This window comes from Alligator sinensis, unplaced genomic scaffold, assembly GCF_000455745.1.
Source record: "Alligator sinensis unplaced genomic scaffold, ASM45574v1 scaffold46_1, whole genome shotgun sequence".
NCBI classification, from domain to species: Eukaryota; Metazoa; Chordata; order Crocodylia; family Alligatoridae; genus Alligator; species Alligator sinensis.
The window spans coordinates 3,365,700-3,375,272 of NW_005841907.1; the positions used below are offsets into that span (position 1 = coordinate 3,365,700).

Genomic DNA, 9,573 nt, shown 5'->3' on the forward strand with positions numbered 1-9,573 from the left:
GTATTACAGGAACAATTATATTCTTAAGCGCTGCATGCATCTGAGATTTGTCTCGATGTGGCCCATTTATTTTAATTTGGGTCTGTCAGCGGAAAAAAAGAAGTAATTAAACTTGTGACTAGCATGGAGAAACATTTTACGTTCTAACATTGTAGCTTGATACCCAGTAGTTTCTCTATATTTCTTCTAGTTGTCAGATCAAAGTCTCTCAAGTACCATAACTCAGCCATGCTTTGATTAATTACTTCACACAATGAATTTGCAAATTATAGTTCTAATGTGATTTATGTAATTTTTAACTTCAATCAGATATGTTTTTTTTCTTCACCAAGCTTTAGTTGCTTAAGGCAGGCAGCCCACACCTTGGAAAAAGATTTCTGAAAAATAATATGACAATAGTTTGGGCTTCACAAATTGGTATAAATAGGGAATTCGTATAATGAGCTGTATCTTTGGTGAATAGTACAATTGAACAATGCAATAATAATCATTCATATCACAGTTGGCCACCACTGATCTCAATTTGGGGATCATAGTAATAGGCTCTGTACAAATGCATAGGTTGTTATGGTTCCTTCACTGAAGACCTCTTAGTTGAAGGCCTTGTCTAGGCGGGGGATTTGCCCCAGTTATGGTTATCAGTATAGTTATATTGATTCAACACCTACTGTAACAACTCAAACAGATATATGCGTTATTGGACACAGCAGTAGCACCACTATTCCCAATAGTTGTTTGTCCATACTGGATATGCCAACAGCTATAGTAAAGGTAAATCTCTAGTGCGGATAAAACCTAATGTATTCACCTGTGATAATATTTTATGGTCCGTGACATCTTTTTTGTTTATGTTCACTGCACTCAACAATCATTAATGTTATAATTGATTAGAAAAATTGTATATAAAGCTGCACATTTTCTGACCTTCCAAACAATTCTATATGATAAGCAGTTCAAATAAGGATATAAAATTAATTTCTGTTAGAAGTCCTACCTGACTCAGTACTAAGTGTTTGCTGAGGCCAGCCACTCACATCCTGAAAGTCTGTTGAGTCTGGCTGTGCTTTTGACTTTTATCTCTCTACATAACAGCCTTGATTGTACTCTGTCTCAGTCTTCAGTCCTTTTTTAAAATCACCCCAATCCTTTTGGTTCTGATACTAGACAGTAGTAATTAGCACTATGTGAAGTATTTGCTAAGAAATGTCTTTTAAGGAAAATGCTCTGGTTTTGAGTTCATGAACCAGCTGTGAAATTTCAGCATTGCTGCCTTTCACTACTGCTCTCTCTCTCAAGCATGCTGAAGGAAAGGATATTTAGGAGGGTGGCAGACACACACTCAGGACAGTTTTTGACAAAATCTTTTGATTCCTGGGCAAAATATATTCATTTATCGTTTTACACACACACGTGCGTGCACGCATACACACACTTGCACGCATGCACACACATACATATTTAATCAAAATGCTATTTTTACTTAAATCAGCATAGACAAAATTCTGAGTTAATTGGAAAGTAATTGGGGGTTCATAACCTTTAAGAATGCTCAGCATCATCAGCTGAATGCAAGGCTGGGAGCCACGATCTCCTTAGTTTGATTTCTTCCAGAGATTGTCTTTAAGCATATAGCATTTTGTGCTTACATAACAATTAGCATACTTTATTTAGCTTTTGTAAAAGTGTCTCCAAGCAGTTTTCAGCTTTCCAATGCCAGTGTAAGGTAGAGACTTGTCTCCATTTCCAGTTGAGAAGCTGACCCATCCCTGCATTATATCAGTGGTCTAAACACAAGTTCACATGTTCTATGTGTAATGTCTTTCCCACGCACCTCCTCAAGGTTACAAACAAACAATGATTGAAGTCATTGTATTTTTTTTCCCATTGGATCAGGCCCCAAATCAACAAATAAGAATGCCAGCAAAATTAAGTGTCAGCTTTGCATTAATTAATGGAGTCCTGGGTGGCACCCCAGTGAAGCAGATAAGGGAATTAGATTATAGATGTGGGGGAAAAAAACATATAGAAGTGTTGTTACTTCCATGAAGAATATTAGTGTCTTAGGTCTAGCTCCATAAACTAAGCCAGATTGTGCTTTAAGAAGGCATTGCAGGGTATGAAGTAAGATGTCAGGGCTATCAGGGTCTTGTAAAAGAGGAAAACCAAGAATTAAATTTTTCAGCTACCTAACAAGTGGACTGCAGAATAATCAAAATAATATAGATCTGAAAGAACTTATTGCCTATTATAAATTGACTCACTAGTCTTACATTTAATTGCAGTGTTCACCTTTTTGAAAGCATTTTAAGGAGATATTTGTAAAGAATCCTTCCACAATGACAAGTAGTTCCTTGCAAAATAATAAGGAAAAGATAATACCTTTCCTAGATATCTGAGATAATATTTTTGCTCAGCATTTTCTTGGTCTTTGAACATTGTGCGTGTACCATATAGACATATTTTCCTTGTTCCCCTTTGCATTCCTAGTAGCTTGTCTAACCTTTCAGCATCAGTTTGTAGCCTGTAAGCCAATTTAATTAATTTTCTTTTCTTTCTTTTTATATCATTAAACATTTCTTAATAAATGATGGCATTTACTTACAGGGAAGACAAAATGTAAAAATTAAAAAAATTATTAAAATCAGAATGAACAATTCATGACAAGGTTTGACCCAGTGAGATCCTTTTAAATAACTACTGGAAAGTGAGGAACTGGTGGAGCTCCATGTTATAGTATTAACTATATGAAATAATCATTTGTCAGGGACCCTGATCAGGCGGCCAGCCTGGGCCAAGTACCGAAGCAGCCACACCTGCAGTAAATCACTAGCTAACAAACTGTGTCCCAGTTTAGGACCAGTGAGTGTCCTGATTGTCTACTGGAAGCACTACCTATCCATATAGTCCCAGCTGGGGCAGTGGATTTCCAGACCAGTCAACAGTTTTGATCCAGTGTACTGTAGCAAGCCTCTTGATTCCCACTCCTTCTGATTTTCCTGGTTCCTGTCTTTGGCTTTCTCCTGACTCGAGCCTCAGATTTCCTCTGCAAATCTGTTTCCTGGTTCTCAACCTATGGGTTGACTTGGTGCTCGGTTTTTGCCCTATGGATTGCTCCTCAGCCATGGGAAGTTGGTTTCTGGATTCTGACCCCAGCCTCTGTCATAGGTCATGCTCCAGTTACTCCCTCTGGATCTGGTATTTAGCCACTGGACCCTCAACCTTCCCTCAGAGACCCGATTCCTGTGCCAGATCATCCAGGACCTAATCCTCTAACATCATTATTGCTCAGTCTGGTGAAGGAATACTGGTAACAATGAAAGCTCTTGGTCAGAGATTAGGAATATAGAGCTGGAATGGAGCACCAAGACAGTTGAGACATACCCCTAGAATTGAAAACAACCATATAATAAACATTCGATTAAAGGTCCTCAAAAACAGTGAGTCTAGCCCATGCTATAACCATAAAACACCCAATAAAAAAGAGAAAATCCAAATAAAAAAGAAATAGGAAAAAATTAGGAGATGCAAGGGTATCACCAACATACTGGGCTACTGCAATGGTAGGGAAATCATTAGGTAAAATGACAATACTTACGTATGTACTTAATTTCACACACTGTGGTTACCTTCCTACAGAGACTTAAGTTCCTACTTGACTTCATACATTGTGAATTTTCCCAGGCCAATGGAACAGCTTAGTCATGTATATCTGTGCTGCTCCTACAACACTCCTGAAACCCATGCTGCACATCTTCTCCCATTCAGGAGGGGACAAAACCAGAAAGAAGGCAGCAAATTTGCCTTGTGAGCATTCTTTGCCACACTCTCTCAAACATGCTGCAGGCAGGAATGATTGGAGACCCTAGGGCGCGAACCTTGCTTTATTTTGGGATTTGGCATGTGCAGTATGGCATTTGGTGGGCTAAACTTTTAAAGTAGCACTCCTGGGAGTCCTGCGGAAACAGTGTAGACGAGGGTTCGGCAACATTCTAGGGAAGACCCCCTATCCTCAGCCTTGACTTGTAGGATGTTGGTATGTGTAACGGGTTGGGGTCCCCAGGGTTGGCTATGATGCCCCTGGTGGCTCCTTGACCATGCCATCTCTGCCCTGTGGGTGCCCATTTGTCTTGCTGCTGCATCTTGATGGCAAAGTAATGAATTGGGAGGCTGCCTATGGGCCTTCATGTGGCTCTGGTCCACTGAACCCCACAAGAACTCACTGGTTCTTCAGCCCTTCACCAGACTTCACTCCAGTACTGAGCCGCACAGGGTACCTTGAGCCTTATGGGCTAAATGCATGGCTGCTGGCAGGGCTCTGTGTGATCCCATGCCCCCTCTAGGTACTAATGAGGAATCCATACCTCCCTTATAGCCTCATCCCAAACTACTACTTCAGACAACAACACAAGTGTAAGTCCCTGGGCTATAACATAACAATGACAATGGAGGCCTCGCTCTGCCCCTTTAAGGAGGCAAACTTCTCCCCTAGTATAGTGTGGCTCCTAGTCCTGGGTACCTTATGTGATACTGGAGCCATATTAGTCTTGCAAGCAGCAGATCAAGCAACCAAATGTCTCCAGGTAGCTCTTTCGCACAAGAGCTCCTTCCTCTGGCAACTGCCAGAGAACTAACCCTTGCCAGCCCCAGCCTGGGGTTTATTTGTGTCCAGGGCCCTGCCTCCTTCCAGTCTGCTGACTGCCTGCAAGTGCCAGCTAATTATCTCATTAGCGTATTGCTCAGGCAACCCGCAGCTGTGGGGCTCTGCCTAGCCTGCAGGCCTCACTAGCTAGACTGCTTCTTCTCCTTGACAGCATGCCTTGGGCAGACAGTGGGGGAGCCAGCTCCTTCCTTGCCACTTTGGCACCCATGGCAGGGGTTGTCTACCTCTGGTGTAAACATACTCACAATGCGTAAAGTGAAGCACTTGTGTGAGTCTTTGCAAGATCAGGTTCTCTGAGTAGGCCCATGGACAGGTTCCTAGATGTAAGATTAAGCATAAAAATTAAGTGCAAAAATCTTCTCAGAACCAGTGTATAAGTAGATTCTAAATTACAGTCTCAAGCCACTAATAATGTATCTGCTGAATTAATATCAGAATGATTATTCAGATAGCAGAGTTTCCTTCATCATTTTTAAATTTAAAGCCACATGTGACAGCTGGATTGAGAGCAGCTCAGTATTGTGGATTCAATTTTATTCCTAGTATGTGAGATAAAATAGCTGGAAAAGGCACTTGCTTTTCATTTGGTCTCTGCCTTGCCCAAACAACTACTTATTTCTCTCACAGTTATACAGCAAAGATCATATTTTTTTTCCAAATTAAACCAATAATCTGGATTATTAAGGCTATTTTTCATCATTAAACATCATTACTATCCAAATTCCAGAAGTGTCATCCATGCTTTTATCAATGCAGCTATCAAATCTGAGCTATGGGATATTATCTCCTTAAATGTAATAGAGTGGATTCACAACTGGTTTAACAGTGGCAAAAATCAAATGCAGACAATGAATCTATGCTGATTTACATTAGCTGAAGATCTGATCCAACATATTTGTTTGTAGTGGCTTGTGCATTTTGTTTTGTTAAATCTAATATAAAAGTCCTGTTGAGATGTTCAGTGAACTCTACTCTGTCTCACGTACATGTGAGTACCAACAGAAAAGTCTCAAGCTTGATTAAGAAAGCAACTTACAGACACAGAATTTCATCTCTAAGAGCCCAGTTAAAGGAGAAAAACTCCCTCAAACATCTGGTTTTCTTTTAGTCCTGAATCCATGAAAAAATGTCTTCTGCTTCCTTTCATAGCTTGGGAAGTGATAGCATATATTATTTTCTTTTTAGATATAGGTTCAGAGTCAGGCATGATTTTGTCTAGCTTCTGCATACAGAAGATTGTACACTGCAGTGTAATTGCAAGCACCAGCCAATGTACAAATAATAGATGTTCCAATAAAAATAAAAATGAGCCCCTGCTAGTCATACTGCCTCTCCTTATTCAAATGTGTTCTTAAACACCTTCTCCATGATGTTTTTTTAGCATTTAACCCATCGTGTATAATGATGCAACCATCTTTGGAGCAACCATCACAGAAGATGCTACATCAGAAAAAGAAAGAAAAACAAGAATAGCCATCACCATTGGACAACTAAAAAGCAGAAGATAATCTGGACTAGTATCAGTATCACAATGAAAATGAAACTCTACCTCTACGTCTGTGAGATCTGGGCACTCATTAAAGCACTGGAAAGGTGAGTTGAGACCTTTGAAATGCGGTGCTTTAGAAGACTTCTATGCATACCCCACAATGTATGTAGAGCAAATGAATTATGAAAGATGAAATCAGACAAGAAGTCAGCAAATACGAACCATTACTTGAAATCATAAGAAGAAGAAAGATGCAGTGGTTCGGACATGTAACAAGAAGGCACAGCACTCTTGCCAACACCATCCTGCATGGTACTGTGGACGGATAAAGAAGAGGAGGAAGACCTAGGACAAGCTGGACCACCAACATCAAAGATTGGATGGGATTATGTCAGGCATAAGTGCTATATGGCCTAGACCTTCTCCTACCTGGCGTCTTACTGAAGGGCAATGTCAGGATAAGGATCAAGGCTATTGCATCTGCCCTCCAGCGTTATCTTTCTTACCTGCCACATCTTTGATATTCTTAAATTTGGGAGCTGGTTATGCTGGCTGATAGGTCTGGGCCTGTGCCTCAGAGGAATTTCTTTGTAGGGTTCCACCTCCCTTTACAGTCCACTCTTACCACATCCTAGGTGTGATTTAATTTTTTGTGGGGGTCATAACCCTTGTGTGGCAGGGCACTTTTGAGTGCCTACCACCTTAAGGCTGGGAGCAGGCAGCCAGCAGGTGCGGGCCAGCTCTGATGAGGTGGCCATTTTCGATCTAGGCCCACAGGGCATAGGCAGCAGTCTGCTGTTGGCAGCTAGTATAACAACACCCGGCTGAGCTGCTGCTCGGAACATTTTGGAGGTAAGGGCAGGGGCCATGGGGATGGCTGGAGGCTCCTGGTCATGGGTATGACTGAAAACTGCACCCTTCTGGGGAAGGATGGCCTGGTGGAGCTACCATGGCAGGAGAGCTCCCCAGAAATGCCAGGTCAGTTGCCACCCCAGTGAAAGGCGGGGAGGGGTGCCTTAAAACCCTAGTCCCTGGTGGGTCACCCAGATTTAGGGCCAGGCGTGAGAGCCAGGCACGTCTTTGGACACCTGAGCCCCACAGGGCTGTAACACCCCAAAGGCCCCAGTGAGGGGGCAGTAACATGGCCTGGAGAGAGGGCAGGAAAGTAGCCCCGGGGGGGGGGGCAGTAATATATGGTGGGCTCACACAGAGTAGGGAGTATTGTTACGACCTGAAGGACTGTGTGTAAGCAAGGTGTAGAGTAGGACTGAAGGCTGGTCTGAAGGGCTGCACCAGGGTGTGTGTTGAGTAGGGCTGAAGGATGGCCTGAAGGGCAGCACACAGGCCAACCCCTATGAGCAAGTGAAAGTGGAAAATCACCCGGTGAGGGGCTAGGGGAAAAATTAGCCCTTTGTTAGGCACACAGACTATGCCACATAGAGTAAGGGAGCACGAACGGTCCAAAGGGCTGCGTGTGCAGTGCCAGTATGAGAGTAGTCAATCCTTATGGCTTAAGGGGGCTGCTCAAGGGAGCAGGGCAGGTTGAGAGTGGCCCAGTGAGGGGCAGTGTGCAAGAGGCCCTGTGAGAGAGGGCAGAGTGGAAGAGGCACCAGTGAGCGGGGGGCTGGGGGATGGGGAGGGGGGTATGAATATGGCCCTCAAAGTGGCAGTGTGAGAGGCCCAACAGTGGACTGAGTTTGGCCCCACCTGAAGCCAGGTTGCAATAATAAACTGGATGGGACATGGTAAGGGAAGGTCAGAGCCATGTCTAAACACCTAGGCATCGGGGTCTTAAATGAGCAGCCTCCTGCATTTTACACCATGTTAAGAAACAGCAAGTATGGTAGCAGAGACTGGGTGGACTGCACTACTTAGACAGGTGGGTAGGCCGATGTGAGACCCAGCCATGAGTGTTCCCTCTGTCACACCTTGTCACAAGTATGGCAGTCCTTCCTATGCCACTGTAATCCTGGTCAGGCTCTTCTACTCTATTCAGTAGAAGTTCATCAGTGGCCTAATCCTATTCAGTCCACTGCTCATTCAGGGTTCATCCCTTTCTATTAGTTGATGAACAATCTCACCAGTAAATCAATCAATTTAAATCAATTCTATTAATTAATCACCCATCTCCAAAGGTACCTCAACTGAAGTTCATTCATTCATTTGGATCACTCCATTCTATCAACCGATTAACAGCCTTCAAAAGTAAATCAACTTAAATCAATTCCCCTAATTCCTTAACTGTCTCAGAAAGTTTATCAGCTGAAGTCTCTTCATTCATTCCAGGTTTCTCCCCCTTTATCAATTCATTCACAGTCCTAAATGGAAATCAACTTAAGTCCAAACATTTTTTCATGGTTTATCCCCCTCTATCAAGTCATTAACAGCCTGAAATGAAAATCAAGTTAAGCAATGAATTTATGACTGGCTGGCTCTACTGTCCCACCCACAGAAGGCTCAGGCTCCTGTGCCACATACCACCCATCTCCTCGGGTACCTACTTCAGCCTGGGGTTTCAATCCTTCTTTAAGTGAGCCACCTTGGCGTTCTGTCTGTCATCCCTGTGTTCATTGGTAGTCTTCTGACCACTCATGCCTAGTGTCATGCTTCGCATTGCTGTAGCTTGGTGAGGACTGGCACAGATAGGAGAGTCCTCTGGTGTCTTCTCTCCTTGGATACTGCGGTGTCTCTCTGGCTGCCTCTGTTCAGGGCCAGAAGTACTGCTCCAGGCTCCCTCGCTGCCAATCTGGAAGGAGCACTCGATGCAGAAATATGGTGGGGTGCTCCGGGCTCCAGCTGTTCTCCTTCTCTCACCTGAGGTAACTATGGGGTGATTGTGATGCCTGGGGCCGCCGCCATTCCTGGCAATTCTCCCTTCACAGATTAAAACTAACTGATTGTACAAGGACTGCAAAAGACCAGAAAGAATGGAGGAAAGTTCTTGCTGCATCAAAGGTGCCCCAACGGTCAGTGCAGCCTCAGGATTGATTGACTGACTGTATAATGAAAGTTAAAAATAAATACCTAATATCTTTTTAAAAGAATTCTTTAAAAGTTCAAAGCCTTTTTTGAACTTTTGGCTTGCTATGTATACATATCTTCACATCTGATATGAGAGAACAGGCCAAGACACACTATCACCCTATTTATTCAGATTGGGCTTTGACCACAAACTGACTGAGTAAATTCTGGGGAGTCATTGCTGAATAGAACTGAGTGAGGTTTCTTATTGTGATATCACTCCTCCACTAAGTCATGAAAAGCTATTAATGAGCAATATTTACTGTAGTTCTGGCTCTTCGTTTTTCACCTCCATCCCCCAAAAAGGTTTGAAATGCACAGCAATAGCCAGCCATGAATGTCAGCAAGGCTGCAGAGAGCTACGAGTATGATATGGCATAGTCTTCATGAAGACTCTCCAACT

General features: G+C 43.0%; 1 long non-coding RNA gene across 1 annotated transcript; it reads right to left on the reverse strand.

Annotated features, from left to right (window-relative positions):
- Positions 1-1,310: 1,310 nt before the first annotated feature.
- LOC102377869 lies at positions 1,311-9,139 on the reverse strand. The gene is made up of 3 exons (XR_323222.1): positions 8,651-9,139; positions 4,906-4,977; positions 1,311-3,383 (listed from the first exon to the last, which is right to left on the reverse strand). It is a non-coding gene; the product is annotated as an uncharacterized LOC102377869 (long non-coding RNA).
- Positions 9,140-9,573: the final 434 nt, after the last annotated feature.